General features: G+C 43.0%; 1 protein-coding gene across 1 annotated transcript in view; it reads left to right on the top strand.

The window, feature by feature from the left end:
- Positions 1-5,772: 5,772 nt before the first annotated feature.
- The window catches only part of PRDM1 (PR domain containing 1, with ZNF domain), a 54,752-nt gene continuing 32,805 nt past the window's right edge, over positions 5,773-27,719 (top strand). The window contains exon 1 of the mRNA XM_014964392.1: positions 5,773-5,893. The gene's annotated coding sequence lies outside the window, so the exon portion shown is untranslated. The remainder of the gene's footprint in view (positions 5,894-27,719) is intronic.

Raw genomic sequence — 27,719 nt, 5'->3', positions numbered from 1 at the left:
TACTTTTTTTTTTTAATTTATTAAACAAAACCCCTTTTTTTTTTTTTTTTTGTTTTGTTTCCTGCAAAGGCAAATCTATCCCTCTTTGTTTATCTGCTTGCTTTCCTCGAAGCATTTGTAAAATAGCCTAAAGTCTAAAATAGATGTTTTGGTTGAAACAGAACTACTAGATAGAATTACATTCTAGCCAAGTGACGTGTATAGCATAACGGACATATTGAAAATAAAACGGAAAAAATAAAAACAAAGAGAGGGGAATGGAATACAAAATACAATGGTCTTTTCTTGTTCTTCTTTCCTCTTTCTTATTTAATAAAGTGCATGCCTATTTTCTGTTTTTCAGGATCTTTTCTTTCTTTGGAGGACATCAGCCTTACTTCTTGTTTTATTTCATTCACTCTTTCCGTCAGAGAACCTTGTGTCTTAATTTTATCTCTCTAGCTTATTGCTCCACCCTTTTACCTCCTTTTTCTGTTTCCTATTGCTTTTTTATTTTCTTTCTTAATTTTGACTTCTATTCCAAATGCAGTTATCTTCCCACCTCAGAGTTCCCTTCCTCTGTTCAGCCTGTGTCAGAAAAAAAATTGTAGGGCTCGCCATCATTTCACACTTCAAGATCAAGTGTTTTGAATGACTGCTCTGGCTTCAGAGGAAAAGGAAGTGTTGGTAGATGAAGTAGTGATTTTTCAGCACCTGAGCTCTTGGCATCCTTTCGGTCTCAACAGGATCACTGCTCCTACCCCTCGGGTAGAATTCAAAATCCTTTGTAACTCATCGGAAGCTTCATTTACTGTTAAATTAAACCTACAAAGTGGGGAGAAACAGGAGGTATGAAAACTGGGTAGAGAAGTCCAGTTTCTGTCTGGTATTAAAAAAAAAAAAAAAAGATTTAGAGGTGAGTTTATTTTTCAAAGTACATTTAATTTAAACTAGCCATAAGAATTACCTGTGTTTTTACGGTTAGCATCTAGTCAAGGATGCCCTTCCTGTAAATACAGTATAACAAGCTCTTCTATTTGTAGACTTAGGATTTCGTGTCACTTTTTAATAGGCTTCTGAAGCCCAGGTCCATTTGAGTAGCTGTGACACAGTGGTGGTCATTCCTTGCTGCAGGACCTGCTGCTTAGCGTGCACTAGCTGTGCCAGTCTCAGGTGGTGGGACATCTCTTGTGGACGGTGTGACTGTGACCACTATTCGTCATTTACCAGCACCAGGGGATTTCCAGTCTCAGCACTTTTACAGATCACAAATGTGCTATGGGAAACATGATAATGCCTTAGTCATGCTGTTGTGTCTGTGCAGACATGAGGGGGTTTTGCCTGTATTGAAGCCTTTCAAAGTGATGCCAACACAACATCAGTCAAGTCCTGTGGAACAAAAATGGTCTTTTTTCTTGGACAAGACAATGTGGGGAGCAAGGTGGCCTCTCAAATTGTAAGCAACACTGCATTTCTATACTGAGTTTCCAATACTTGTGCAAGAATCCACTGTGAGAAGGTTGATTGGAAGCGATCGGGATTTTTTTCAATCTTGATTTTGTGTATTTCTGTTTAAAACAGAGTAAGTGGTCATATTTGAAATGCTGGAGTTGGCAGTAACTGCAGAGTAACAAAATTGCTTGAAGGAGGACATGAATATCTTCCGTTTGTAGAAGGATATTGTTAATTTAATATAATTGGGTGTCAGCCTTCAAAAACCATCATACGCTGTGTCTTTATTAAGTGTTTTCATTAATAGTGTAAAAAAATCCAGTAACAACCCAAGAAACTTCTCATTGTGAGAGAAGAAAAATATCGGTGCTTTTCCTGACAGGGTTTCTTTTCACGAGGGATTCCTCTGTGGAGCACTAATCAAGTCCATTCAGAAAGGCCTTAATTAATTTAATTAAAATCTGTCAGATCAAACTGATTAGCCTGACATCCAGCCTGGCGGGAGGAAGGAGGCCGGTACACGCGTTGTAGCTGTGCCGAGGTGGGCTCGCTGTCTGCGGTCAGAGGCCTATGGCCACTGCCGTGATCAAAGCCATCTTTCGTTGTCCTCAGAACAAACGTTGTGGCTCCCCCAGGCAAGTGATCCAGTTTCTTTTTTGTCAGAAAATGTTTTATACCTGTGCATCCCCGGTGGCTGAGGAGGGGCTGGCAGGTGCCTGACAATGCGTGTGATGGAAGGGGAGCGCCGGGTGACCTCTCCTACCTTTCTGACAACGGGGACACAGATTAAACGTTTTTCATCCCTCCACCATCCTCTGTCGTAGCCGTTGGCCCTGACCACTGCCACACCGGCAGGAGAGAGATGAGGGCCACGTTGATGGGGTGGCTGTGGGTGTGGATGCCGAGCGTGGGTATCACCACAGCAGAGCCTTCCAAGGAACCATGTCTCCACGCGGGGCATCTTCCTTTGGAGGACTGAACTGAAGTGGGAGCTGAGAAGCTGCACCCCCTGCTATCTGTCTGTGGTCCTCCAAAGTACGAGGAACTACCTCAGCCATGTAGGCTTCTTAATCCTGCAGCTGCTAATAATGATGTGCGGTTTCTATGGCAAACATAAGGGCAGCCAGTGCAATCTGTGTTTCTAGCCCTTTCCACTTCCCCTACCCCACACATGTCCTTACAGAGTATGTCTCATCTTCAAAGCTTTTTTTATAAACACTTTTATCCATCCTTATAGTGGGGTGGATCCATCAAAAGGGTAATAGCTAGTAAATGCTCAGGTTTTTAGGCCCCAATCCTGTAGGCGCTTAGGCATATGTTTTAGCTTTACGTACTGTAATTCAGGCTTCAGTGGAACCATTCACAGTGCATGAAGTTAAGCATATGTGTAAGTTAGGAACTGCAAAGATTAAACAGCATTCCTGTTTGCTAGAAATCAAAAGGTAGATGAAAACAGTGACCCCAGCTACAGAGGAACAGCAAGTTCCTGAAGGAAGAGCAGCAGCTGACATGAAAGACTTACCAACAGAAGACCTGCCAGTGGCACGTAAGCGTGTTTGGTCTTTATTTGTGAGAAGGGCTCTTGTCCTGGCAAAATGCTAACGGGCCAGTTTCTCCGAGGGTGGAAGGCACCTGGGGCATCCAGTCCCAGTTGCTTGGGCACACACATGGTGAAAGCATCTTTCTACAGTTTAGCAGCACGTATCCAATTTTAGTACTTGGGCTTGTCCAGACTTTTTGCCAGTGAAATGATAGAGATGCATTGTTGGAAGAAATAGATTGTTAAGTTTCATCTGCTCATATTTTTCCTGACTTGTATGTTCCCAGTATTTTCTGTCCCTGCCAGTTGAATTTATGCTGACATCCTTGAAACTGGCAAGGCAGCTTTAGTTTGAACACTGAACCTGCAGTAAAAAGGGTGTGTTTGGTCAGTTTAGGATCTTACTGCTGGAGAAACACGCTTTATGGAATGATTCAGGGTCATAAAGGTAGGGCATAAATGCATAAGAAAATAAGCCACTAGCAAATACATTTTGTCTTTTCTGAAATTATGTAGTACTTTGCCTTCTCTGCTATCTAATCCTAAGCTTAGATGCATAGACGTATTTTCCCCTACTTGCCAAGGCCTTCATCCATCCTGATCTTGTATTATTTCCATGCTGGCCCAAGGACCCACCCATGATGAGATTTTTTTTTTTGCGAGTGAATGTATTACTCAGTGTCTGCGTGATCTCTGTTGATGGTGACTCAACTCTTTAAGTTTCTTCCTAGTGGAGTACCAGAGTCTGTTTTTTTCACCATGGGTCCCTTCCCTGGCATCTTACTGAGTTCTTTTCCACTGTACTCATTAAATTGGATTCTGCTCTAAATTTTATTTTATACTTAATCTTCAGCTTGCAAAACTTTAAAGATTCCTACCATGTAACTGAGAGTGAGTGGTTGGCTCAACGCATTATGTCTACAAACATGCATTACCACAAATAGGTAGAAAGAAGGAATTTTTAAAGAGTTATTTCTTAATGGGATTTCACAAAGTTTGTCTCTTCCCATAAAATAATTGTAGTGATTCTATGTACTAGTTGAATCAAAGTGATTTTTGTATTTTCTTCATCTTATCCTTTCAGCCTAATATTTGTGAGGAAATAACCCTGGACATTATTGATCTATTTTTTTCTTTTCTTCCTGGCTCCTAGGTCACAGTTTAGGCCCTAGTTCAGCAAAGTACTTAAGAAGAGGCTTATCTTTAAGCACATGTTCAAGTCTCAGCAGAGTAAATGAGAATTAAGCAAATACTTAAGTACTTTACTGAATAGGGATAGAATTAAGCACGTAGTTGAATGTTTTGCTGAATCAGGGCCTTAAAATTAAAAATTAATCTTATTTGTGCTACAAAGACTGGGAAGCTAGGCACTAGATTTGGATCTTGAATTAATATAAACCAGGAAGAGGCTAGCACCAAATGTCACATGAAGATGGGTGTATAGGTGTAAAAATGGGGTAAAGCTGGGGTTGTTAAAATTGTGGGCAGGACATGGGAGAGCTGTGCGTTGAGTTCCTATGTCTGTTTTAGACTAAATTGCTGGAGACTGACAATCCCTGGTGCTTCAGTCCTGGCAGTGGTGATTCCTGGCATGCCTAGAAAGCCCTGTGATGTGCATAGCTGCCATGCTCAGTCTATAAAGTTGCAGGAGAAGGGGCTTAGTCTTTCTAAGCCTCCGTACATACTCTCTCGGTCTGGTGAAGTGAAGGTAATGCCACTTCCCTTCTCTCTCCTTGTGTCTGCCTTCTCTATCTGATTGCAAACACTTTGAGGTGGTGAGGTTTCTTTCTGTGCACGGTGCTTTTGCTTGTGGCTTCGAGATGTTTTGTAACAAAAGCCCATAATAATAAATCTTGTGCTTTGGGCTTGACAAAATAATTTACATGACGTGACTGAGTATCATTACAGCTAAAGTTTTTGTCAAGATTTAGGTTAGCGCAAAATAATGGCAGCACTAAGTGGCTTTTTCACCAGCACGAGTAACTTGTGAGACTCTAGGAAAAAAGATTTGAAGAAGTGTGGTAACTTTCCACTGTTTTCAGCCTCTAGAGTTGAGCTGCTCCTGGAAGAATGTATGGAAACTAAACCTCTTTTGCGTGGACTTGTTGTCAGGACGTTTGTTAAATCTGCAGACCTCTAATGTGAGTTTTTAGTGCCTGTGAGTTCCTTATGAGCAGTTTTTGGTACCAGTGATACACGACTGAGTTGTGTAAGTGAGGTACTTGGCAACCATTCTACAAGCGTGGGGCTTGTGCCTACAGCTGGCTCAGCGTCCATCAAGATGTTCTGTGTTGGGGCAGCTGGTTGGTGGTGCTTAGAGAAGACTGACTGACCCAAGTGCTCTTCTTAAAGTTAAATTCATTTAGGGATACGTTGACAGGTATGCCTGGTGAGTGCAATACAATCCGTAATGGGTCCTGGCTAATGGTTAACGGGCTCTGTTGAACCTGTGCTCCTTAAACAAACGCTGTGGGTGTGGGATGAGTTGTCTTATTTCTGCAGACAGGAGACTAAGGCTTTCTTCTTAAGAGCAGAAACCAGCAGGAGGGCTTTCACTGCCTGCTCAAACAGGGGAGGGAAGGCAGGCATCACCTTACTGGAGCTGCTATTTTCAAATAAAGACGGGAGGGATGAGGGTAGTGGGGTCCCAGAGCGTGTCCTGAAGTTCGTAGGGTGGCTGACCTCGACTCAGCTGTTCCTTTGCTTTTTTAAGTGGCTGCTGTCAGAACAGGTGCTCGATGCAGTATAAAGCTTCCCAGGATAGTTGGCGTAACTTTGCTTTCAGGCTTTGAGCAAGGGGAGAGGAACAGGCGAGATCTGTGGGAGGTTACTGTGTGGAGATAACTCTGTTCGGTGAATGGAGGGGCAAGATAGTGCTGAAACTTTGAGCTTTCTGTACAAGGCAAAAACCTAATAGATCAGGTGAGTCAAAACTCTGTGGATCTTGCTTATGTGCTGGGGGCTTTGAAAACTTTGTGGAAATTGCTTGTCATAAGGCATATGGGATAGCAATCTTGTTTTCTGAACTTTCGCCGAGGCAAAAATTTACATTTTTATATATGAGAGAGACCTCTCACCCAAGCACAGTTCTTGCAGCGATAGCATTGCGTGGTCCGCTTGATTAATCATCTTGGGTTATGAATGGGTTGAGTTAGTATCTTTAATCTGAACGGTTCTTGAACTGTTAGAAAAACACTTCTTCTGGATGAGTTGTAATTGTCTCTCTCTCTCTTTTTTTTTTTTTTTTAAATGGCAAACAGAAATCCCTTCTATGCATTTGAAATAAGAAAAGCAGGCTTTTGTTGAGCACAAGCAAATTATTCATTCCTACAGGTAGAAACCCAAGACTCAGCATGGAAGGTTTCAAAAGCACATCTAGAGCAAAACCAATGTATTTTGTTTTTTCAGAGTTATGGACAGAGTAAGTTGGTATTTCAGTTTTTTAACCATGGGGGTAGTAGGAGATCTTTTAAGTACCCGAGAAATTGTCTCTTTGTGATCATTTTTTCAGACTAACTTTTCCCATCTTGATGAATTAAGTGACCTACCTCTACAAACAAATGAGATTGTTGGCTTTGAATAAAGTAATGAATTTATAACTCTATAGTATCTGCTGTTCACAATAGAAGCTTCTGTTCAAGACAGAAGTTTAGAATTTGATGCATTTAAGGCATTTTTATTGACCAGATAAAAATTCTTTGTTAAAACCTTGTTGGACATTCAACTCCCTCTTCATTTAGGTTACTGTTGCACTGATGTAAGTACATTTAATTCAATGAAGTTCCCTGTGACTTAGATCATTAAATATGTGATGAACAAAATTATGAGAGAATTAAAAGATAACTCTTTCTCTTTTATTTTTGTGTTGTTTATTAACAGTATGCTTCATCTGACTTCGGTTGCACAAAGGCTCTGTCAATTAAGTTAATAGTAAATGTCACTTTCTAGTTAACATGTTATGAAACCCTCTAGAGTGTGTAATGATCATTTTAGAAGTCTTTCATTCACAAAATAAAATACATAGCCATAAATCTTTTCTTATTTAGTCTTTTTAAATGTCTATCAAAGAACAAAACCTTAATTTGTAGCCTGAAGTTATTTTGTTAAAATAAGTTTTTCTTGACAGACTTATTCATGCATGAGTATAGTTTGATATGATAACTGAATTGATTTATAATGGAGAGTGAAACAAAAGTGAAGATATTTTAAATAGATCAATGAAATATTGACAGGCTTGAAACACAGATGATTTTGTTTTGTGAATTCCCTGGTCCCTTTTTCCTTAGGCAGAAAAATCACACTTGGAACATTTCTGTGAATTATTCGGTTAACTGCAGAAAGTTTAGGATTATAAATCAAAATTTTTGAAGTGAATCTGAAATTATGAATCTGGAATGAAAGGCTGTCTTTGGAGTCCATGTTTGTTAAACAAAAATGCATTATCTATTTTGCTGGGAAATTCCTCTTTTAAGCATAGCAAAGTTATAAATATTTATCTCCTAAATAGCTTTTCGGATTAAAGTAATAAAGTCTAAAATGACTTTATGAATGCAAGTTTCAGGGTTTTTTTTGTTTTGTGTTGTTTTACTAACATCCATTTTATGGAGACTTTATGAGTTCCAGTGCACCTTCCAAATATTGACAGTGCCGGGGCTGGATGGAAAGTTCAGACCAAATCTTGAACCTCCTCCGTGTTGGTTCTACAGACTGTCTGGAGTCCAAAGGTTACGAACTGCTTGTAAACTATCTCCAGAATAAAAGCCTGTGTGCCAGGACATCAGTGCTGGCATTGTGTTCTCTATTCTTTTCCTAATTTGCAGTTTCTCCCCACCCTGCTCCCGTGGATTCTCAATGGCCTGAATGGCTTCAGTCCATTTAATTCACTGAGGCTATGCTAATCGATGTCAACTGAAAGCCTGTCCTGAGACTTTTCAGAGATGTTAATTCGCTTAATACTACAAAACTGAAAAAAAAAAAAAAAGAAAAAAAAAAGAAAAAAAAAAAAAAAAGAAAAAAAAAAGTGGTTGTAAATTGTCCACTCCTGAGGCACAGATACTAAACCTCTGGAACCTCTGGATTCAGTAAGCTCTTTGAGTGCACAGCTGTAATGACACTGACTTTACAGAACTATTTTCTTTAACATTAAGCTTTCTTCCCCTCCCCCCCCTCTGTTGGGTCCGGCAACATAAAGGTTAAAATTTGCATTCAAAATACCCTGTACAAAATTGACCCAGTGATTTCTGAAGTCAACAGAAGTCTTCCTGTAAATCCAAATTGAAGAGTTTGTTTTGCTTAGCTCTGCAAGATAAGCATGCTAACTCAAATAAGACCATTCATATCCTTAAATAAATGCGAGGCAGTAACACACTGCTCAACCTACAGGTTTCCCAGAGCAGACCTGGATCCTCATGGTAGGTACCTGGGGAAGAATCTTCAACCTTAAGTTAGGTGCTGAGGCTCTCCAGGTGGAAAAGGCAGTGGTCAGGAGAGGACTCCCAGGAGCCAGGAAGCTCAGCCAGAAGCATCCCGAGTTCAGTTCAACAGCACGATTTGTGCATTTTTGCAAAGTGGAGGATGAGACATAGTCCAACCCCATCCTTTCCCAATAAACTGAATTGCCTGTCCGTGCTTTGAAATCCTTTGAGGATCCAGGCTCAGCCTCTCAGGCAAAAGTGCAAAATGTTAGATTTCCTCAATGCTATAAAAAAAAATGTGTTCTAAATGAACATTTCTGCCTAAAGCCCTTTTCCAAATAAATACTTTCTTTTGCTAGAGAGACAGGGAGCAATCACTTACAGCTTTCCACAGGCAAACACTATGTATTTTACTCCCAACTGTGATAAATTTACCCTGGTTTAAGTTCATTAAGAAAACTTCAGCAGGGAAATGCAATTTCTCCTCATTATGTGTAAACATAACAAATAGTACTTATCTCCTTTGACTGGTTGTTTTTCAGATGTAAAGTTCCTGGTAAATGGATCTAATTAATATAAAAATTTAATGCGTTTTTTCCCCTGCATCAGTGTGTGGGTTTCAGTTAGTAGCCGAGTATGTAGAATCAGTGGTTCATCAAAGTGATCAAAGGTCCAATGAAGTCAACTTGGTGAGTCTTTAACTCTGAATTGATTCTTGGTGATCAACTTAAACTGTTGCTTTATTCACCAAAAAGAACTTTTTTTTTTGGTAAAACACAAAAAACTTTTCTTTGGTATGAGAATTTTTTAATGTTACAGTGGCATACGCCTCATGGGTATTCTCTAAATACCCTTTGTGGCCAGCAGTGATCTCAATGATTAGTCATTTTACGAGGCTTCCAATGTTCTTAACTCTTAGTGAGAGAATGCCACATTCAATGTGTCTAAGATTTTCAAGAAATGTGCCCGCTGACTTGTAGTCTGTGGTCTGCAGCTGTATTTTGTGCGGTTTCCAGGTGCTCAGCATCTCTCTTACAGCAGAACCCCAATCCTGTGTGGGGCTATCTAATCTCGTGGCAGGTGAGAAGCTGTAAATTTGTGGGGCATTTTATCGAAATACAGAAAACTGATGAGTGATTGAGCCCTGTTTGGTCCATACGGTCTTAATTCTGGTTTGTTCTCTTTTGGTGTGTGGTTTTATTTTTTTTTATTCTTTTTTTTTTTTTTTTTTTTTAAATAGGCAGCAATGAATAATCTCCAGAGCCGTTGAAGCGTTGTGGGGTGGGTGGTGGGGCAGCAGGCGAGGAGCTGCACGGGGCACCAGCGCCCCTCGCTCGCCAAGATCTGTTTGTCCAGTGATGCAAGAGTTTGCTAATTAAACAGTTCCCAGCGGTGTTTGGGGCAGAACCTGTGGACATTTAACCAATTGAACAATTTATTGCTGTAATTGAAGGGGTTAGCTGGTGTTTATTAACTAGCCTTCCTGTCACGTTCGAATGGCTGGACTAACCCTTGGTCCCTGACTTGTTTTCCAGTGTCCCACCAGTGGTGTTGGCGCTGCGGTTGTCACTCTTCAGGCTCCTGCTTCAAGGCCAGAACTTTACTTATCCCCCTTTTGCAAATTCAGCAACATTATTGGGCTTTTTTTTTTTTTTTCTCCCCTTCCAGGAGCGAGTGTTTTATTGCAAACAAAGTGCTATCCCTTTAGAGCAAAAAAGGAAATTTTTTTCTTAGACAAAAAATAAATTGGGGTAATTAGGAAATTTCAGCAAACCACTTCTGTCTTGAAAATGGGGGTTAGGCTTTGTAATCTCAGTGTAGGGCTAGTTTCTTTTCCTTTTATGATCATGGCCATCTCCATCGTCATTAAGGTGGGTTGGGGGCTAGGATAAAGGTGTGGTGGCAGTGGGGTGCAGCAGGGCTCCCAGTCACACCGCGGGGGCACACCAGGTTTGGGGGACACATCTATTCAGGGGAACAATGAGTCCTGATAGTGATAACAGGCTGCTTCTCCCCCTTACCCATGCAAGCTTCTATAACTAGAACTAATTGGCCATTCCTAAAGTGTAATTAGCAGGGATATTAATCTAGGCCTGACAGGTGTGAAAATGTGTTTCTTTGAGTCCATTCAAAAGGCACCCTATCTGATCAACCATAGGGGGAGCCTGAAGCGATTGTGTCTATAGACTGGCAAGACTTTAGTTTGTCAGAACTGAACAGCCCGCTTTGCTTTTATTAATCGCGTTCGAGTCAGAGGACACTAACTCAACGGAAATGGATGGGAGGAAGTTCACTTAATACTAACATAATATTTGGTATCACTTCCATCATCAGGAGAGGAAGTGTTTGCTTCCGTCTTCATTTGGGTACGGGAAGAAAAGGGGAAGACTTTTTCAAAAAATATATTTTAATTAGAAAGATCTGAATTATTTTGCATTAAGGATCATTCAGTGTTTGTTTGGTTGTTCCCCCCCCCCCAGTTCACTTCTAGAGCAGTTTGATAATCTCCATTTGCAGTGTTTGCTACTTTTCTTACTTAGTGGTTCTTCATCCCACTGGGCACAGCACACAGCAGTGACTTTAAAAGCTGATGACGCCAAGGGTGTCATTCTCGTCAGCTGTGCAGGTATTAACTAGTCCCAGTGTAACAGCCTGCGATGGGGTTTCAGGACTAGTTTAAGGACCTTGGGCCACGTGCATCGCTACTGCCTTCACGGGTGGTGTAAAGGGGCACAGCTCAGTGGAGCAGCACTGATTTATACATGTCTGAAGATCCTGAATTCAACCAGCAGGCTTACTGTGGGATGCTGAAAGGGTTCCAGCTGGATCTGCAGATGGCTGCTTGTGCTAGTAGGCTTCAGGCTTGGAAATGGACGAGGCAACTTGTATTTTCCGTTTTAATTAAAAGGGATGTTCACAATATAAGACTAAATGACGAAGCCTACCCCAAAGATCTGCATCTGTTTTACATAAAATATATGCATTGTAAGAGTGAGAAATAGCTTGAAGATGGTCTTGATATTGGAAGTAGTGTGTGTTCATGGGCATGCACATGCATACATACTGCTCAGTCAGCTAGAATTTTCTTCAAAGGTAGAAAATGGTTTTGTTGTTTTATGTATGGTCTGCTCTGAAAAATGCATGCATAATGCTTTACTTGTTCATTCTTCTGGAAGTATCTGAATGTCTAGACCACTGTGATATTTCTCAGAAATATCTTGGAAGATTTCCTAGAAAAGACGAGTCTAGAGGAGGTTTTCCTCGTGGAGTCCAGTCCTTCTGCCCAGTCTCCTGATGGGACAGACAACTTCATAAAAAAAATTGTTGTACTAATGAACAAAGGCTGTCTTACCAAGGTTGGGATTTTTTGCCCCACCACTGTGATGAAAGAGCCCCTCTCAGACTAAAGAACTTCTGGCGTGAGTTCAGGTCAGTTTTGTTCTTGTGTGAAAATCTTCAGCTGAAATCGCTCAAGAAACAGCTCCTTGCTGTTCACCCCATGACATATCTATAGAATACAGCCATATCCCTTCCCAACCTTGGCAAGGCTAGAAAGCAAGAAAGTGCATGCTTGTGTTGCGTAATGGCACAAGGTTCAGTGGCCTTCCAGAGCATTAGCAGTGATTGAGGTAGCCTTAGAAACAGTGTAGGTATGTCCATGGACTTAAAATTGTGTGCCTTCCTGAGCAGTGAGGCTTATTAACTTAGGTGCTAATGTATTGCTCTCTTGATGCCCCTCACAACACTACACTGTTCCACAGTCAGCAGGCTTGGGTCTGGCTCCATTGGCTTCACAGCAGAGCGTGCTGCATCACGCGGATGTGCCCTTTTGCATCTTTTCTAAGAAAAGCTCTCAGTTTTCTAACCTATTGCCATCTAAATTGATCTTTATTCAACACGGGTGACCAGCATAGGAAGTGACGCCCTCCTTCCGAAGCAAGAGAGAGATTTGTCATTTCTTTGGAACCCATTGCCCTCCGTCAAGTCTCCTGAATTTTCTAGGTGATGTATAGGTTTAATATCCAATTCGTGATTTAGAAGGGCCAAGCAGTCTTCTTCTTGATTACCCTAGGTAGTGCAAAACGTACAAGGGGAAGGAGTGTCTTGTGACTGAGACGATGGGCTGTGATTCAAGACGTGTGGGTTCAGCTCCTGTCCCCGCAGTCTGCTTTCAGTGAAACCTTGGCGAAGTCATTCAATCTCTTCTTCTTACGTAAGATCTCTGGCTCTTTCTCTCTTTTCAATTGAGCTGAGAGATTCTTGTCACTGGCTGCGCGTTTGTATGCCTTCCCCACCATGGGTGTCCACTAAGGCAAGCTGGACAGCCTGCCTTCTCACGTTTGGGGAGGAGGGTTCAAGTATGAGAGTTTTGGGGTGTGTTGTTAGAATGGAGAATGTGGTCCCGCACCCAAATCTGCTACCAGCACTTCTGCTTGCTCTTCTGTGTCTCCCCCAATTCTCTCCCACTCCCCCCCCAACCCCAGCACCTCCTTTTCTCCACCGTCCCTCCTGAACCACCCAGATGTGGAAAGGAAGAGAAGGGCTAGCTTTCTCCCTCCCCACTGTGAGGCCAAAATACAGCATTATCAGTCTCCTCTTAACCAGACGTGGGAACAAGATTACTCAAATTGATGTCAACTGAGTACAAGTTACGCAGTTTTGCAAGTTGCTGACTAAAATGATTGGAATTACCCAGAGTGAAATGATTTGTTATAGCTGGAAATTGGAGAGCCTCTTGGTGTTTACAGCACCGACTGTGGCGGAAGGGGCACATCCTGCTGCTTCACCTCTGCACACTTCTTATAGACAAAAAGATGTGAAGATGTTTGCTCGTGCTTGCTTAACTTCAAATGGTTTGGACACTCTACTTTCTTCATACCTCAGTTATATTTTCATTCCTGTTCACAGTTTTCATTAGCACGTTATTTGGCAGCTCCCCAGAGTGATGTTTAATTGAGATGTTTCTCTCTTAGAAATCCAAACTGTGTTAACGCAGTAAAACCTGCTTTTGCTCCAGAGATAGCTGAGCAGAAAATAAATAAATTGGCGATTAAAATAATGTCTGAATGAGTACTGATGTGGTATTTATTGATAGAAAGCTGCAGCTCTTTGCTGCGCGACTGGTAAGAAACAAGAGAATGAATAATAGCTACCAGTGTCCCGAGTTTGAAAAGTCAGAGGAAATGGCAGCAAGAAAAAGCAAATGAAGATGGATGAAACCCCAGAAGGGTGAAGGGAGACGTCCTCCACTCTGGACGGGGCTGGGGGGCTGACTCCTGGGTCACCTCAGCCGTTGCTTTTCGGAGGGGTGTTTTGAAAGGGCCCTGTTTGGGAGAAGTGCTTCCTGGCTGCCACTGCCGCCCACCGCTTGCAGATGCTGCCAGTGGGTCAGGGGGAGGTCACCGCCAGTTAACTCAACACCTCCAGCGAGGAGAAAGCTCTTGGGGATAAACTGCCTTACCATCACTGTCTAACCCATGTGGAGAGAACTCCCAGATGCTTCACTTGCCCCATTGCCTTGTCCCAACGTACGTTTTCTTGGGCATCTTTGATGCTGCTGACCAACACCTCCCCTTGGCCAGTACCGTGGGTTCAGCATCGGTTTCTCCAGCCTGGTGGGTTGGCTTTTCTCCTGGCAGGTCCCTCTCCCCATGTACAGCCAGGGGCCAGATTGCCCTCCGGTGCCTTACTGGCACTGGGGTGAAGCTGCCAAGACCTTGGGGTCTGCCAGGGCAGCATCATCCCACACAGGCATAGGTGTCCCCAGGGTTTGCCGTGTGTCCTGGGGAATGCTTCATGGTTCCCTGAGATCTAAAACTCATTTAGGTCAAGCTCCTCCTTGCCGTGGCACTCGCAGCTCCATGGCTTGGCACCAAAGGGAAGAGGCAGCTCTGACGCCTCTGTCAGTGGGGACATCAAGAGGGGACAGACTGGATGGTGTTTGCTTATGAAGTGCAGAGTCTGAGTATGTTCAGCAAACTGCACTGAGTCCTGTAGCTGTCCAGAAGCAGAGCAGTGGCATTTAAATCATTATGTTTTAAAAGAATTAAAGATGCAAATAAAGGGCATGAGTAGTGCAGGATCCCGTTTCTTGCATATACGCAGGGATACAAGAGAAATCAGGGTATTTTACGTTGCTCCCACATTTTTACTGCTGACAGCAGTTAGAGAGCCCTGCTCACAGGTGGGTCTGGGTGCAGGGGCTCCCTGGTTCTTACTTCCCCGAGTGTGAGAGTCGGTGGGGCTTTCTCGAGCATCCACACGGATTCTGGGCAGAAGTCTGGAAAAGGTAAAATGCTGAGGTAAGGGGGTTGAACTCTGCAAAACCTCCACAGGTTGCAGACTGCTGTGTTCTCGTCCATAAAAGAATTTAGTAGGCATATATTTTATGTGTGTGGGTACATCAGTAGATGCGTAAAAATATATATGTCTGTTTTCAATAAAAGCATTCCATGATGTAAACATCTTAAAAATCTTAGGCTTCACGTTTTCTTGAACAGGCTTGTTCAGGGAAACAAAAGAGGGTGCTTGACAAGATTATGGTGTTGCTTCTATACATTTCCTTTATTCTTGTGGCTAAAAGGAAATTACAATGTGTTGTTAAGTCAAAGTGTGGTCTGTGGAGCTGAACCAAAAAACCTTTAAATGGACTAAAATTCCCCTTCTGATAAAAGGGAAAACTACACAGCAGAGAGACAGGATATCTTTAATTTAAATAGCGGGTTTAGGTATATTAATTTGAGTTCAAAGCATCTTTCAAAGGGTATGATGCCCACATTTTTAATTTTACCTAATACTGAGCATCTGGTGTGGACTGGTTTGTGGTACTGAGAGCAAAAGGAAATACATTACTCATAGATGAAAGGAGTGAGGGGGAATCACTGTCCTGACTAAAAATAGCCTTTTTTCCACCAGTTAATATCAGCTGGAGGTTTGATTAAATAGTAATTGTCTAGAAAAAGACAATAATTGAGTGTGACTGTTTCCTTTCAGGGGCCAGGCCCAGGTGGTGAAAGTTAAGTATTGTCCTTCAGATAAGGTCCTGAAAGCAGTTTTCCTGGATGTCCACCGAGCCCTTCTGCAAAATGTCCTTTTTGGGTGCTGAGCTGCAGACAGACAAAATCCAGGCCTTTTCGCAGGGCAGGGGCAGCAGCTTTCGGGGATGTAGCGCCGGAGGATTTTATGGCTGTGTTGCAGATACGAGCTGGCTCACCTCTTTGGCTGGAACTCTAACCCAGAGGCGCAGAGATCACAAGAGACAAATGTCTTGAATTAAGAAATGGGGTTGACATCTATAAAAGTCAGAGCGCATCTAGTAGGCAACATGTGTAATAAGACTATAACATTATATCTAATAGGGAGATTGGAAAGCTGTCTAAAAAGCCACAGCTTCTATTCAGATCCGCACGTTCAAAACCAAAATACTCTAGATTAATGTTTTTTGGGGTTTTTTGCCTCTTAATTTATTGATCTGAGTCCCTATCATCTTTTCCTAAAGTGATAATACTGCTAACGACTTTGCCTAGCTTTGTTGGAGTCCATAGTGTAGAAACGTGTATTTCTGTGAGGTTAACAGTATTTTCCTCTAGATTTCTGTAAGGTTATTCTTTCTGAATGACCCTTCTATGCTTTATAACATTAACACTTATCACTTGTCTGGGACTTTGCATATTATGAATATCTAAGTATTATTTAATTAACCTTTGCAAGTGTCCGGCGAGCCAGAGAGCCATGAGATAGAGCCAGGCAGGAAATGCTTTTTCTGCCTTGTGAAAGTTTTCAAATTGCTACTTATTCTGAGTGGAACGGACTCAAAACTTTGGAGAATTTTTTCACGGAGGAAAAGTGGAGGAGGAGAGAGCGTGAGAGACCGACTGGTCTGCTGCGAAGTGGCCAGAAATTACAGTGTGCTCCCTGGGGAAGGGAAAGTTATCCTTTCAGCCCTTTGTCCCACTTGGTGAAGATTTGGGACTTTAGCCTTACGCCTCCACATGCTGAATCCAGACCATAACGGCTGGGCCAGAGTCAGGCCAGCTCTGCTGGGTGGCCTGGGGACAAGCGCTCAGGGAGGTGGTCGCCATGGCTTGCTGCCGAGAGCAGCTCCCAAAAGCTTTGCCGGCCATAGCTTGGACCATCTATTCTCTTGTGCTCCAGGTGAGTGATCTCACTGCAAGGTGAGGCTGAGCTTTCTTTCATCCAGCCAGAAATACCATTCACTTGAAAAGCAGCACCCATCTTCTGCCTGGGTTTTGGCCAGTCAACATTTTCCAGGGGAAGCTGACCCCTTGGGTAGGTGAGGATAGTTGCTTCAAAGCCACAGCAGAAATTGATACCGTATGCAGTTCGAGAATTCGGATGTCTTGATGCTGTGGTTTAAACCACTAGACCACACTCTTTCTGAAATAGGTAGGAATATTTGCATTTTTATATAAGGAAACTGAGGCACGGAGCCGATACAAGGCATGCCAGAAGCCACGTAAGAAGCCTGTGGCAAAGCTAAGAACAGAACCCAGGTTTCCTGATACCAGCACCTGTGATTCAGCTACTGCACCCTGCGAGGGCAGGACAGGAAGGAACAAAGAGATAAAAATTGAATTAAGACTCGTCTTGCTTCAGTTAGTGTTTTCCATTATACCCGGGGCAAAGATGAAGTCAGATTCGTTGCTGCATCCCTACAATCTAATTTTTCTTTTCTTTAACATTTGGGTTTTAACAATGAATATCACTTCGGCACCTGCGTCAGGAAGCTGCTGGCCTTCTGCTAACCCCAGATTGGTAGGCTGAAGTAGGAGGCTGCCCATTGAAAATAATCCTGGTCTGCAGGGGGGCACAGATTTCTTCACCTCGGGGAGGCAGCCTGTAGTTTAAATAACTGGGGCCTGAAACTCCGCATTTAGTTACAGCATAGCGTGCTGAAAATTAACATGAAATTTTAAAGAGGGGGAGAGCTGTCTTTAGCTGATGAGAAGGGTGACGAGTTTGCTTGTGCCAACTCTAAATATGTAGAAAATACAGATGAAATTTTAAAGGGCATGTTAACCATGAGTTCGGGAAAGCAGATATTTTCCTGTCTTCCTTCATTGCAAATATTGAAAAACAATATAATTCTGACTAGATTTACCACTGTGTTTTAATAGAAAAAAATGGGGTCAATAAGTCCTCTGAAAAGAGGCTAAAATGAAGGAAGATTGAGAGTTCATCGCTTCCATATTTTGAGCCTGCGACTTCCAAAATCAAAGGCCTAGTAATCCTAATGGATTGACTTCCAAAATTCCTTGGATTTGTATTGCTGGACTTGTCTCTCTCCAGGGCTTAGCTGGATCCCTGCAGATAGATTTTCAGGTTTATATGCTGTAATTCCACTTAGTCCAGCTGTAAACTTGTGGTGGCTGAATTAATACATTATAGGGAGGGGAAAAAAAAGGGGGGAAAGAAAAAAAAAAAAAAGAGAAGAGTATACCTACCAAACCCCTAGCTTGTATATCAAATCCTGAGGGGGGAAAACTGGGCATTTCAATTAGTTGGTTGTGTGGCCTGATTGAAGAACAGCCCCGTGGCTAACAAAGCTTTGTCTGTAGTATCAGCTTGCTCCTCATCCACCAGGACAAATAGAGTGGTTGGTCATTAACGGGCTAGCCATCGGGTAGGGGTTTTGTTCTTAAATGGGGGCTTTGTCTTATCCCTGCTGTTTAAGCCCTCTCCAAGCACTCCTCACCTGTCATATCTGTCATACATTTAATTCATCACGCTCTCTGGTCAAAAGCTACACTGATAGTATCAAAAGAAGAGGAGGGGGCTTCTTATAACTTTAGCGATCAAAGGAGATTACCAAGCAAATAAGATTTTAATGAAGACGGCAGGTTTGGAAAGGAGAATTTACCGCATTGCGAATCGCTAACGCAGAAAGGTTCGTTTTATCTGTATCGTATTTGAGCGTGGAATCCCAAACTATTACAGAAAAAAAGGATGGATACATGTGTTGGTTCGTGGTTTTAATTAAAAACAGAGGAAGGAGATGGGGGTGGGGGGGGAAGAGACCTCTTTTATTTCATTTATAAGGGTCATATTTTTAATCTGTAGATACGGTAAGTGTAGCAGAAACAACAAGTTTGTTGGAATTAGGACAAATACCTCCATCAATCTGCCACCGAACGGGTACTGTCAGAGACCCAAGGGGCAGAGCGCGCAGGCAGTTCCCAGGCGCGGACACAGGGATATTCCTGTCCATGGGGGAGGCCAGAGATTCCCAGAATGCAGCTTTTGTGCATTTTCCAGGACGGCAGCCCTGTGCACCCAGCGCCTTCACTTACAGGTTTGTGTGGAAAAAGCATGTGCTGCCCCGTGGCCCTTTGTTGCCGTGGAACCCACACCTTCATTCGCAATTATTTTCCTGTTAAACCTTCACTCTTCCAGAGGAGTTATCCCATTTGGGCCTGTCAGTCCAGAACACTTACTCCATTTTCTGATAAAGTGGAAACAACCCGGTGGGGAATTAGCTGTGGCAGCAGTAGTCAAGTGCTGCATGCCCAATCGTTTGGAGATTCAATTAGCAGCAGAGATGCTCTACGGGAAACATAAAGCCCCATGCAGCCACCGGCTGGCACCCGAGCAGTGTATAGAGCCAAAGCTGCCCTCTTAGCAGCAGAACCAGGCAGCTTTTATTTTTGGAGTTTTTTTTTTTCCTTGTGATGAAAAGAAAGCCTCTGCAATTGCTGAAGCCTTTGGTAAAAGAAGGGGTAGTTTGTATTATTAGCACGGATGTTAACATCTTCACTTAAAAGACAGGGGGGGAAGTGGCTGCCTGGCTTTCTCTAAATTGAATTAAGAACGTGGTCCAGGAAGGAGCTCAAAAAAACATGTCTGAGCTTGTCAGCCTTTACAGGTTTGGGTGGAAAACTCCAGTTCTCACTTTCCGCTGAGTAATATTGAGAGCTCATTATTTGTGTGGTTTTCAACCTGGCTATGAATTATGAATGATTTATTTAAGAAGTGATAAACTATGGGCCTGCCCTTCAGTTATGAGGAGGTCCCTACAGCTGAGGTGTTTTACGTTCAGCGAGGAGACGGGCCTCAGCACCCTTCCCACGTTGGAGTTAATAACTTGTATTTTCAATTGGGGGCCGGTATGCATCATTTTTCTGTAGTCCCCGGGATCTCCTGGTATGCAAGGCACAATGAACTAGTTTCACTGAAAGAGAGATGAAAAATCACGTGCTGTCATCTGGTGACATGAGTTTAGCTGAACCCGTGTCAGACCCAGATTTATTTGCCAGCGAAGACGGGATAAAGATACAGCCAGCACCAGTTCAGAAACTCTGCTTGAACCTTGCTTTGAGTGAGCGTGTCAACAAATAGCTTCTCAACTGATTTGCCTGAATCAATAATGATAAAAACCCCTGTGTGAATAGGGCCTGTATTTATCTGACACTGTGATGAGAGGGCACAGCAGAGGCAGCTGCAGCAGGGCTCTCTCTGGCACTCACGCCAGTTCAGTGGATGGGTGCTGGTGGCACTGGGAGTTGTTCTCCCTTGTAAAGGGATTTGGCATGTGTGCCAGACACAAACGTTTGCATTTACTGTTGGTTTAAGGGCCCCCGTGCTTTTATTCAGCTGGAAACTGTGGGGTTTTTTCCCCCTCTCTGTAAGTTAAGGGGTGGGGGGGCAGAGGATGACTTACAAAGTTGTCTTTCCCTTCACAAATTAGAAACTCTGGGAAGGTGTGTGGGTTACGTGAGGTAGAGATCCAACCGTCCTGAATAATGAGTTCTGGTTATAGATCTTAAGAGGTATTTGCAGGACCAAAGTACTTATGTAAAGAAGTGTTTTTTAGAATAACATAAGTCCACATGACAGCGTATAAAAGTCGAATGACAGAGCAATTCGTGGGTTATTGTTACAAAACTAACCTTTCAAACGAGCTCCTAAAATACTCTGTGGTTGGAGTTTCACTTAAGGAATTTACTTTTAAGCCACTTTCTCCAAGTTTAAATCTGTCTACAGAAAACTTCAAAAAGTTTTTTTCTTTCTTCCTAAGGAAAAGAGAGAAAGAAAAATAGCATGCTTTTTTTCTGCTTTAAAGTGAATGCCTTTGAAACATACCACCCCATACCTGACTGGAATAAAAAGGAAAAAATAATAATTAATTTACCTTCAGAAACTGGGCATCAGTTTTCTTCGACAGAACAAAAGCCACCATGCCAACACTTAGGAAGGCAACACATCAACTGCTCTTATAGCTCATACTTTATTCTCTGCATCAAAGCTCTGGTGGGGGGTGGGGGGAGTGGAGAAAAAACAGAGAGTGAGAGAGCGAAAGAGTCAAGCTCTTCAGAGCCTCTAATGACGCGTGCCAAACACGTGGAAGGTAAATCCCCTAATTCAGTCTATTCTTTCAGCATTCCCTGGCCGGCGGCCAAGCTAAATATTTCTGCCGGATAAAAAATGCACCCTCGTATGCGGCACTTTCTTAACAGGATGGCTCTCCGGCTTGAGCGGAGGGGGCTTCTCTGGGGGAAAGCCAACATGTGTGTTCTCTTATCTATTTATTTATTTTATTAAAAAGGGGCTTTATGGGCTGTGATTGGATTAACTTAGTGAACCCTGGAGGAAGAGGAAAAACAAATTGGGAAGCTGGTTTAGCACCCCCACCTTTTTGTCATCTTCTTTTGGGATTTCCTGGCTGGCTGCCACCTTGAGCCTGTTGAATGTTCTTTAGATCAATCAATTAAAAAGGCTTTAATATTTGGGTGATTGGAACGCAACATATGGGCTGCTGGTGCGGATGTCATGTGGTGCGTGGAGTTAATTGAAATGATTAATAGAGGTGTTAGTTTCTTCAAGACTAATTGAAGAAAGAATATAATTGGAAGCATGGACTAACCATTATTGTTGACTTTTTTTTTTAACATATTGTGTCCCTTAAACACTTTTACATGTTTATCAGCATTCAGATGGATTTTGTTTAGATTTCTTCAACACGGTGATTTGCAAAAATCATGTCTACTGTACAAAAGTCAAATCTATTTTTTATGTAAATTAACCTGAAAAAATATTTCCATGCGTCTTCTCTGTTTCAGTTACCAGTGCACACACTGAATTTTTGGTATCTGCTTTTCTTCAGATCCTCGCTAGACATAAATCAGTTTACCCACCCTCACTGTTACCTGTGGGGTTGCAGCATCCACCCTCAGAAACTGATCAGGAGCCTTCGAAGGTCCGTTTGGGCACTTTTATCTCTGCGCAGTGAGTTGTAATAATTTACGCTCTTCTGGTGTCCTAGCACACTGCAAGGGTGCCAGGTATTTCAGGGAAATAGCGTCTCCATCGTACTGCCCCACAGCTTGTCAGCTTGACCATATTTCAGAGGGGTCCAGTAACCTATACATAGGACTGGGGAAAACCTGGCTTTGACAGTCAGAAAGAAATGTGAAATGAGAGAAATTCTGTGGATTTAACTGTGATCAGATCTTTTGGGCTCTCCACCTTCTTTAAGAATAATACATACTTTTCTTTCCAGCAGTGGTAGGAGTAGTCTGTGAATTTTACCGAAATTGTTAAGCTATTGCGCAATACAGAACGAAAGCCCTGAGCAGAGGACATCTGGCAGCAAGGAGAGGGTACAAAGGATGTGTCTCTGAAAGTCATCCCGCTGCACAGGGTCGCTCTCAGGTTGGAAATGGGGAAACTGAGCAAACCTGACAGTCTCTGGTCTGCAGTCAGCAAGCAGGGGCTGGCCGCCTGAGCAAGAGCAGTGCCGCGTCCTGCTCGCTGCTGGGCTGTGGTTACGAGCGCCGGAGCAAACTTTCAGCTGGGGATTTCTTAAGATTGAAGACCATAGCTTAAATGTCTTGTGAATCTGCTAGAGGGCAAGCGGTTACCTTTGGGAGAAGAGAATCCGGCGGGATGGTAATGGAGGGTTGATCCCAAAGGTTTGGATTTAGGAAGACAGATAGGCTACATTTTGAAGTGCACTATTTTCACACCAGTCTCCCTGTTGCCTGCTTTTGGTAATAGAGGAAAAGCGTAGGCATAATTCTAATGTCCTGGAGGAGAACTGTCCTTATGGAATGGATTTTCTCTGTTGTTTTCCTTTGTATGTGTGCCCTGTGCATATGTATTTATGCATCTTTTTTCAGTAGTCGGAAAGTTTATTCTTCAGCCCAGAATAAAACGAACAGAGAAGTGATAGATAAGTTTAGAGGGGGTTTGTCACTGGCTCAGAAGAAAAAAAGTATAGAGGATGGTTTTAATATTTTAGAGTCTTCCCACACAGATTTCCAGTGATGCTTTGAAGGCAACTGTGCGTCTGCAAAGACTTTGAGCCTCCCCGGAAGATGTGGCCTGTCTTGTGTACAGATCTGAGCGAAGCGTTTGTAGAAAGGAAGTGGCTGCCCTGTACTGGGGGCTGAGAGGAAGGGAAGACATGAGGTCTGATTGCAAGCTTCCCTCGCTCCCTGTCGCCTGATTTGTGTGCACGTAGTGCTGATCATTCTAGATAAGGGGTGTGCCAGGACAGACTGGTGCAAATTAATATTAAAAAAAAATAATAATTTATTAGTATTATTTGGTGACCAGATTAGTCACTTAAGGATCTGGTTTTATTACAGCAAACTATTGCAATGAGATAGTCACTTGTTTAGTTTTTTAATCTTAACAGTGGTGAAAAATAGTAGCATTAGCATTTTTGTTGTCTCCATTGGCCTTTAGAATTTAGTGTATGAGAAGAAGCGTTTTATGTAAACTTGTTGGAACAGGAGCATCCTCTCTGTCTTTATCAAAATTTGCCATGTTGTACAGTTAATACAATTCTAGTGCATTGACCTGGGTCCCTTAAAGAGGAATAGCAAGCCAAGGAAATAAGGTTTAAATCTGTGCACGTGCTTTGTACGTGATTTGTGTGTTATCATCATATCTCATAAAGGAGAATGAATGTTCAATAACATCCCTCTAAAATTAATCTCAGGAAACTAATCTCTAGTATAAGCAGGGCTGGTAGCATCACCTGTTGCTAAGACAGACCATTTGCATTAGGAGATCCCACTTTTAGGTGCTTGTAAACCTACTAAATTCTAAACGTGTGGCTCAGTTGTTTCTTCTTTCCTCAGGCTGCATTTTTCCCCAAAACCTTACCTGCCACTTCCGTGAGCTTGGTTATGAAAAAATTGTGTTGCCAACATTGAAAGTGTGATGACTTTCCTTTTGAAAAGTAATCTCTGCCATGACAGCCCCCATCTTTTGGAGCAGAAGTTTGAATGACAGGTTCAGTGGCCAGGGGAAGGACAGCGTATGTGGCAGGGGAGGGTGGTGGCCGTTGTTGCCAGGGATGCTCAAATACCATCCTTCTGCTGGGAGCGCTTCCTGGTTCCTGCATCTGCCATGTGTGAGTCCCACTTACACTGGGACTCTGTCAGAGCAAGACCAGGACACACAGCAGTCCTGTCCCCAATCTTGGACTCCCATGCCCAGGAGAATTGCTTTTGAGGTAGAAGCCAACCTAGATGACCAGCAGAGGAGCACCCCAGGGAGGTGTAGGAGGCCATCGTGGCTCGCTTCAATGAGTAAACGCTGTTGGGTCTAAAACTGAGCACCTGAACAGACAGCAGAAGAGTGCTTGTTCAGCGTGTACTTACTGCAAAGCGTCCTGAGGCCAGAGAGTCATCAAATGGAGCTGTTTTTGAAAGCCTGTGGACAAGAGCTGAACCTGGTGGGGATTATGAAGGAGGAGAGACTGTGCCTGGAGATCAGCAGTGTCAGGGAGGAGGGAAACTGAGAGTAAGGTTGGTACAAGACCGAGGGATTTATCTTTATGGGTTATTGTAGACGAGGACGAGCAAGCTCGGTGTTAAAAGCGGGTGGGATGTAAGCCAGCTCTGATCCAAAAGCTGCCTGACTGCATTAGCACGGTGCTAAGCCCAAGCTAATATATCCGGCTTCTCACCAGGGCTTATTAGCTCGGGCTCAGTGCCATACTAACATAGTCACAGGACTTCCAGTTGGCTTGACACCACGTCTGCTCAAAGTGTGAACTGAGCTCACCGCTACGTGCCTGTCGAGGAGCACCAGGAGATGCCTGGAGACTTGACCACACCATGCTGCTCTTCAGGCTGTGGAGGCCAGGCCCGCTTGTCAACGGGAAGGGGCACGTGGGGATGAAGAGTCCACCCTGTTTGCTTAGATCAGGAGGGGAAAGAACTGCAGTGGAGATGAGGAACCTGGAGGTACTGAAACTGGCTGGATGAGAAGACCTGGCACAAGGAGCTTGGGTGTGGGAGAGGAAAATGGGAGTGACTGGAAAGGGAAACTACAAGAGGGGTTAGGAGGAACAAGGTGCGGACTTGCTGGGCAAGGAGACCGATCACAAGTCTGAGGCAAGGTTTGGAAGATGGGCTGAGACAGAAAGAGAGGGAAGGAGGAACAAACTCCACACCAAACTTGGCATGAAACCAAGATGCCTGAAAGCAGTCATTGCTTTGCTTCCAGCATGTCACCTGGGGGAACCCACCAGCAGAAATGTCCTGTCCCTTCCAGTGCTTGTGCTGACCGTGCCAAAAACAACTGTATGGTTTCTCTGAGCCAGGTCTTAGCTTCCCTGCAGAGGTCTGCCTGTAGCAGATCAGAATATCCCAGCTCTGCTGATGATCCATGTGGGTGTTGGTGTGATGCCAGGTCAGGGCATCTCTGCTTTTTCTATTCACAGTTTCAAAAACTGGCACAAAAACTGTTGAAGAACATTACTAAAATTGCAAACTCAAGTTCTGTAGAGTTTAGGTTGTTTGCCTAACCCCGATTTGATCCTCATATGCGTTGTGATACAGTCTTTAATTACTCATTTAATTACTGTTTTTTCTACTGGTTACTTGCCTCATTCCAGCATCAGACAAGCTTGCTAGGGGAGATGAATTGGGGTGGTGTAATAAAATGTTATCTTTAAGACACCTCTCCCCCTGTCTCGTTCACTGCAGCGTGAGCCCTGGTAGAAAGGAGTGTTGCTCCTCTCAGGGCAGGTGACCTCTGCTCTGAGGAACCAAGTATTATTTCTGCCCCTGATTCTGAATAAGATTCACGCCTACTCACCTTAGCAGAGCCTTTCACAGGTGGTCATTAATTTTAACATCTTCTGGGTGCCTGATGTGAAACAGGGTGCCTCTGCAAAACAGAGGAGAAATGCTTTGAATATAGAAAGTAATACGAGTATATCGGCAGCTCTGCATCCCAAAATTAACGTACGCTTTTGATGTTCAGGTCATTGTGTCTCCATACCCCTTCTGCAAATGAGAACAGCAATAATACCTTCATCAGCATATGGGGGAGGTATTGTGAAAATCAGATTAGTCATTATTTGATATTTGTGAGGCATTCAGGTGCTGCTGTTGTGATGAGCAAAGTGGAAAAATACAGGACAAAGTTGGTTTGTCTTTCATTTGAACAATCTGTGGTAAGAGTGAGGCACTGGGCCTTTCAAGGAGAAAGAAGGGAGAAATAAATCTGGAAAAATGGCTTTTTTAGTCAGCACTCTTCTTTCTAAACACTGAAAGAGGGAGAAATCTGGTGGGGAAAAAAAAAAAAAGATGGTGCATCGTATGCCAGGAGTACAGACCTGAGCTTCTACACCTGGCATCTCCTGCCATTGGAAAGTGTGCCTGATTGTACACCATTATAGTCTCTGGTTACTGCCATTTTGGAGCGTTTGTCTCACGGCAAAGTGTGGCTTTTTTATGTGATGCTGTTGTCTTGCAAATCACTGTAGGTTTTTACAGAACTTTGACTCAGCTTCAGGGAAGGAGGAATGAAGAAGCAGAAGAGTGAACTTCTGGAAGCTGAAACCCTCCTTTCCCTGTGTTTGAGCAATCTGCGCTCTTATGAAACCTTTTGAAATCTCATTTGCTGATGTCTTTCTGACCCCCAAAATTATTCTTGTGCAAATGTTGACACCCATCCGAGATGAAATCATTGACTTAGGAAAACATATCTAGCTTATCAGAAACTGCAGGGTACTAGCAATACGCTAGCAACACCAGCCTTTCTTTTTTTCTTTCTTTCTTTTTTTTTTATTTAAATTGTTTGTGGTTAGTTGGCAGATGGTATTGTGAATCAGGTTATACATATCTGAGGAAGCAGAATATTTTTTCAGTTCATAGGAACCTGAGTCCATGTCATGTACCAAACTGGTTTTCATTTTCTGCTCTTCTCGTCTGCTCATGAATTTTCTGTGCGCTTATAATTTTGATATGTTTGCTAATTTTATGTTGACAGTTTTAATTACATGCTCCCAGAGTGCATAAGCAGAACAAGAACTAGATTATGTTTTCCAATTGAATTCAGGCTGCGTGTAAATTTTCTGTGTGGGTTGAACCCATAGCTCACTGAAATCAAAGGACATCAAAGTTTCTCCGCTGACCACCTGAAATCAGTTAGTCCTCAGTTGTTGTTTTTTTGATTATTCTGACACTAATTTCCTTCTATTTGATTGCTGAAGGAAAGTGAACTGAAAGTGGCTAGACAAAACATCAGAAGAATTTTGAGGCTTTGGCCTCCTGTATCATGCCATTAGACACCAGGCAGGGAAAAAGGAACAATTACAATCCAGTGACTCGTGGATGCCTGTAAAGCCAGAGGAGGCATTTAAACTTGATTTTACGTCTTAGAATTTTTAGGGTCACTAGGTAATTTCAAAAAGAAAAATATGCTTCTATGGAGTTTGCTGTGGAGGAGGAATCTGCAAAAACCCAGTGTACTCTTGTTGGTCCAAAAGTGACAATTTTGAGTTCTGCTGTTCAGACATGAGTTTTGTTTTTTCTGTTTTAGATTAAAGGCGTGGCTGAATGTTCATTGTCCCTATGATAAAAGCAGTAAAAATAGGTGCAAAATGGCCCTTGTGCAATGTGGTAATTTACCTTTATTTTAAACTGGCTTACACATCTTAATACATTATGACAATCAGAATTATCAGGCCACCAGGCGGAGAGGAGTTTGTTTTGTTAATTGCTCTTGTTAAGCCTAATTACAGAACGGGGTGGAGTGGATGCGAGGGGAGGGAGGAATCTGCTAGCAAGAGGAAATTCTAAAATCCTCGGAGCGGTTCCAGGCAGTGCGTGTTGGGGAGCGAGAGCGCGGTGTGCGTGTGCGGGGGGTGCGAGCGTGTGTGTGTGCGTGCGTGTGTGTGTGTGTGTGTGTCAGGGTGGCAGAGTGAATGACAGACTTCCCATATGGACTAAAATCCTGAGATGCATGAGCTGGAGGTGGGGAACCTGTGCTGTGCGGACACATGAAGGTACAGCTGAACAAAGAAATGTGCTGTATTTTGCTTGGTGAATTCACTCCTTTTTCTTTCTTTT

The sequence above is a fragment of the Calidris pugnax genome, unplaced genomic scaffold (assembly GCF_001431845.1).
Source record: "Calidris pugnax isolate Ruff unplaced genomic scaffold, ASM143184v1 scaffold219, whole genome shotgun sequence".
NCBI classification, from domain to species: Eukaryota; Metazoa; Chordata; class Aves; order Charadriiformes; family Scolopacidae; genus Calidris; species Calidris pugnax.
Note: the sequence above shows the minus strand (reverse complement) of the source record. Positions and strands in the feature narration are given on the sequence as shown.